A 5,354-nucleotide genomic window follows, 5' to 3' on the forward strand; every position below is an offset into this window, starting at 1 on the left:
ACTTCCAGGGCAAGAGCGGTATGAGCGGCCACCTCATGCCGACCTCCTGGAAGTCCCCGTCGGCTTAGCTCGCGGGTCGGTCCTGCTGTTTTTTTTTTTACCTTCTTAATAAAAAAATCTTTTTTTTTTTATGGTACTTTCGGAAGCCTCAAGCCCACCTGCAGTTGCACGAGCAAGGCCACCTCGGTGACTCCTACCGAAAGCGGCCGGGAGCCATCTCCGTGTACGAGCGGCGTGTGCGGCGTGTGCCTGCCTATTGCACCTGTGGGGGGATAGAGGAGCTTTGGGGAAGCTGTGCCAGCCCGGGGGCAGCCCTGTAGGAGCTCCACAGCGCCCGCGGCGAGTCCCGCCGTGTCCACCCGGCTGCCAAGCACTTCCGGTCCGCGAGTGATGCATGACAGCGGCCGGGAGCCAGCTCCGCCTATTAGCGGCGGTGTGCCTGCCTTCTGCACCCGTGGGGGGATAGAGGGGCCCCGTGGGAGCTGCTGCATGCCGGCAGCTTCCTTGTGGGAGCTGGGCATCGGCCGCGGCGAGTCCCGTAGTTCACCCGCCCGACAAGCACTTCCGGCCCGCGGCGGACTTCCAGGGCTCAAGCGGTAGGCGCGGCCACCTCATGCCGACCTCCTGGAACTCCCCCTCGGCCTCGCTCGCGTGTCTGTCTTCATTCACGTTTTGGAGAAAAAACCCTATGAGGTTTTTATTTTGGCCTTCAGCCAAGCAGCAGTTCCAGGAGGCCGGGCATTTTGGCACCTCCCACCGGTGTAATTGGCGAGGTGACACTTTTAGGGGTGTGAATATCTCCTACGCCTGAAATACTGTGAGAGGGAGAACTTGCTCCGCCTCCCAAGTCCAACACTTCCAGGACGAGAGGAGGGCGGGAGGCGTTCCCTGCTTAGGCCGAATGCTGCTTCCACGGCGATAGCGGCACCAAGCCGCCCTCTCACGCCGCTGCCCTGGATGTCCCCGTCGGCCTCGCTCGCTGGTCGGGTCCGGTGTTTTTTTACCTTCTTAATAAAAAATTATTTTTTTTTTTAATGTTATTTCCTGAAGCCCCAAGCCCACCTGCAGTTGCACGAGCAAGGCCACCTCGGCAACTCCTACCGAAAGCCGTGAACGAGGAAGTACAAACGGGAGCTGCTCCCGTTCCAAGCCGAGAAGGACTTCCATGGTGTGACCGGTAGGTAGTGGCACCTCCTGCCGTCCTCCTGGAAGTCCCCGTCGGCCTGGCTCACGGCTCGGTCCCGCTGTGTGTTTTACCTTCATAATAAAAAACACTTTTTTTTTTTATGGTATTTTCTGAAGTCCCAAGCCGACCTGCAGTTGCAGGAGCTCGGCCACCTCGGCAACTCCTACCGAAAGCCGTGAACGAGGAAGTACAAACGGGAGCTGCTCCCGTTCCAAGCCGAGAAGGACTTCCATGGTGTGACCGGTAGGTAGTGGCACCTCCTGCCGTCCTCCTGGAAGTCCCCGTCGGCCTCGCTCGCAGGTCTGTCTTCATTGACGTTTTGGAGAAAAAACCCTATGAAGTTTTTATTTTGGGCCTCAGCCGGGCAGCAGTTCCATGAGCCCGGGTACTTTGGCACCTTACCCCGGTGTATTTGAGGTGGTGACACTTTTAGGGGTGTGAATATCTCCTTCACCTGAAATCCTGTGAGAGGGCATCTAGGTTTTGAGTTCCAAGTCCCAACGGTTCTTCCTAGCGGGAAGTCCTAACCGTTCCTGGCCGAGAGTGACTTCCAGGGTTTGAGCAATAGGTACCGGCCCGCCCTCTCACGGTGCCTCCTGGAAGTCCCCGTCGGCCTCGTTCGCTGGTCGGTCCGCTGCACCTTAACTTCCATGAAAGAACTTTGGTGCATTCTTTCTGGAGTCCCAGGCCGACCAGCAGTTGCAGGAGCTCGGCCAGCCCTGTGACTCCAACCGAGTACCATGAAGGAGGACGTGCTGCACGTTCTTGCGGGAGCTGCACCTGGTCCAACCCGAGAAGGACTTCCATGGTGTGACCGGTATGTAGTGGCACATCATGCTGGCCTCCTGGAAGTTCCCGTCGGCCTTGCTCGCTGGTCGGTCCGCTGCACCTGAACTTCCACGAAAGAACTTTGATGCATTCTTTCTGGAGTCCCAGGCCGACCAGCAGTTGCAGGAGCTCGGCCACCTTGGCGACTCCAACCGAACACCTTGAAGGAGGACGTGCTGCACGTTCTAGCGGGAGCTGCACCTGGTCCAACCCGAGAATGACTTCCATGGTGTGACCGGTATGTAGTGGCACGTCATGCCGGCCCCCTGGAAGTCCCCGTCGGCCTCGCTGGCAGGTCTGTCTTCATTGACGTTTTGGAGGAAAAACCCTATGAGGTTTTTATTTTGGGCCTCAGCCGGGCAGCAGTTCCAGGAGCCCGGGTACTTTGGCACCTTACCCCGATGTATTTGAGGTGGTGACACTTTTAGGGGTGTGAATATCTCCTTCACCTGAAATCCTGTGAGAGGGCATTTAGGTTTTGAGTTCCAAGTCCCAACGGTTCTTCCTAGCGGGAAGTCCTAACCGTTCGTGGCCGAGAGTGACTTCCAGGGTGTGAGCGATAGGCACCGGCCCTCTCATGGTGTCTCCTGGAAGTCCCCGTCGGCCTCGTTGGCTGGTCGGTCCGCTGCACCTGAACTTCCACGAAAGAACTTTGGTGCATTCTTTCTGGAGTCCCAGGCCGACCAGCAGTTGTAGGAGCTCGGCCACGTTGGCGACTCCAATCGAGAGTACCGTGAAGGAGGACGTGCTGCACGTTCTAGCGGGAGCTGCACCTGGTCCAACCCGAGAATGACTTCCATGGTGTGGCCGGTATGTAGTGGCACGCCATGCCGGCCTCCTGGAAGTCCCCGTCGGCCTAGCTCGCAGGTCTGTCTTCATTGACGTTTTGGAGGAAAAACCCTATGAGGTTTTTATTTTGGGCTTCAGCCGGGCAGCAGTTCCAGGAGCCCGGGTAAGTTGGCACCTTACCCCGGTGTATTTGAGGTGGTGACACTTTTAGGGGAGCGAATATCTCCTTCACCTGAAAACCTGTGAGAGGGCATTTCTGCTCCGCGTTCCAAGTCCCAACGGTTCTTCCTAGCGGGAAGTCCTAACCCTTCGTGGCCGAGAAGGACTTCCATGGTGTGACTGGTATGTAGTGGCACGTCATGCCGGCCTCCTGGAAGTCCCCGTCGGCCTCGTTGGCTGGTCGGTCCGCTGCACCTGAACTTCCACGAAAGAACTTTGGTGCATTCTTTCTGGAGTCCCAGGCCGACCAGCAGTTGTAGGAGCTCGGCCACGTTGGCGACTCCAATCGAGAGTACCGTGAAGGAGGACGTGCTGCACGTTCTAGCGGGAGCTGCACCTGGTCCAACCCGAGAATGACTTCCATGGTGTGGCCGGTATGTAGTGGCACGCCATGCCGGCCTCCTGGAAGTCCCCGTCGGCCTAGCTCGCAGGTCTGTCTTCATTGACGTTTTGGAGGAAAAACCCTATGAGGTTTTTATTTTGGGCTTCAGCCGGGCAGCAGTTCCAGGAGCCCGGGTAAGTTGGCACCTTACCCCGGTGTATTTGAGGTGGTGACACTTTTAGGGGAGCGAATATCTCCTTCACCTGAAAACCTGTGAGAGGGCATTTCTGCTCCGCGTTCCAAGTCCCAACGGTTCTTCCTAGCGGGAAGTCCTAACCCTTCGTGGCCGAGAAGGACTTCCATGGTGTGACTGGTATGTAGTGGCACGTCATGCCGGCCTCCTGGAAGTCCCCGTCGGCCTCGTTGGCTGGTCGGTCCGCTGCACCTGAACTTCCACGAAAGAACTTTGGTGCATTCTTTCTGGAGTCCCAGGCCGACCAGCAGTTGTAGGAGCTCGGCCACGTTGGCGACTCCAATCGAGAGTACCGTGAAGGAGGACGTGCTGCACGTTCTAGCGGGAGCTGCACCTGGTCCAACCCGAGAAGGACTTCCATGGTGTGACCGGTATGTAGTGGCACGTCATGCCGGCCTCCTGGAAGTCCCCGTCGGCCTCGCTGGCAGGTCTGTCTTCATTGACGTTTTGGAGGAAAAACCCTATGAGGTTTTTATTTTGGGCTTCAGCCGGGCAGCAGTTCCAGGAGCCCGGGTAAGTTGGCACCTTACCCCGGTGTATTTGAGGTGGTGACACTTTTAGGGGTGCGAATATCTCCTTCACCTGAAATCCTGTGAGAGGGCATTTAGGTTTTGAGTTCCAAGTCCCAACGGTTCTTCCTAGCGGGAAGTCCTAACCGTTCGTGGCCGAGAGTGACTTCCAGGGTGTGAGCGATATGCACCGGCCCTCTCATGGTGTCTCCTGGAAGTCCCCGTCGGCCTCATTGGCTGGTCGGTCCGCTGCACCTGAACTTCCACGAAAGAACTGTGGTACATTCTTTCTGGAGTCCCAGGCCGACCAGCAGTTGTAGGAGCTCGGCCACGTTGGCGACTCCAATCGAGAGTACCGTGAAGGAGGACGTGCTGCACGTTCTAGCGGGAGCTGCACCTGGTCCAACCCGAGAAGGACTTCCATGGTGTGACCGGTATGTAGTGGCACGTCATGCCGGCCTCCTGGAAGTCCCCGTCGGCCTCGCTGGCAGGTCTGTCTTCATTGACGTTTTGGAGGAAAAACCCTATGAGGTTTTTATTTTGGGCTTCAGCCGGGCAGCAGTTCCAGGAGCCCGGGTAAGTTGGCACCTTACCCCGGTGTATTTGAGGTGGTGACACTTTTAGGGGTGCGAATATCTCCTTCACCTGAAATCCTGTGAGAGGGCATTTAGGTTTTGAGTTCCAAGTCCCAACGGTTCTTCCTAGCGGGAAGTCCTAACCGTTCGTGGCCGAGAGTGACTTCCAGGGTGTGAGCGATAGGCACCGGCCCTCTCATGGTGTCTCCTGGAAGTCCCCGTCGGCCTCATTGGCTGGTCGGTCCGCTGCACCTGAACTTCCACGAAAGAACTTTGGTACATTCTTTCTGGAGTCCCAGGCCGACCAGCAGTTGTAGGAGCTCGGCCACGTTGGCGACTCCAATCGAGAGTACCGTGAAGGAGGACGTGCTGCACGTTCTAGCGGGAGCTGCACCTGGTCCAACCCGAGAAGGACTTCCATGGTGTGACCGGTATGTAGTGGCACGTCATGCCGGCCTCCTGGAAGTCCCCGTCGGCCTCGCTGGCAGGTCTGTCTTCATTGACGTTTTGGAGGAAAAACCCTATGAGGTTTTTATTTTGGGCTTCAGCCGGGCAGCAGTTCCAGGAGCCCGGGTAAGTTGGCACCTTACCCCGGTGTATTTGAGGTGGTGACACTTTTAGGGGTGCGAATATCTCCTTCACCTGAAATCCTGTGAGAGGGCATTTAGGTTTT

The sequence above is a fragment of the Rhinoderma darwinii genome (assembly GCF_050947455.1).
Source record: "Rhinoderma darwinii isolate aRhiDar2 chromosome 2 unlocalized genomic scaffold, aRhiDar2.hap1 SUPER_2_unloc_18, whole genome shotgun sequence".
Lineage (NCBI taxonomy): Eukaryota > Metazoa > Chordata > Amphibia > Anura > Rhinodermatidae > Rhinoderma > Rhinoderma darwinii.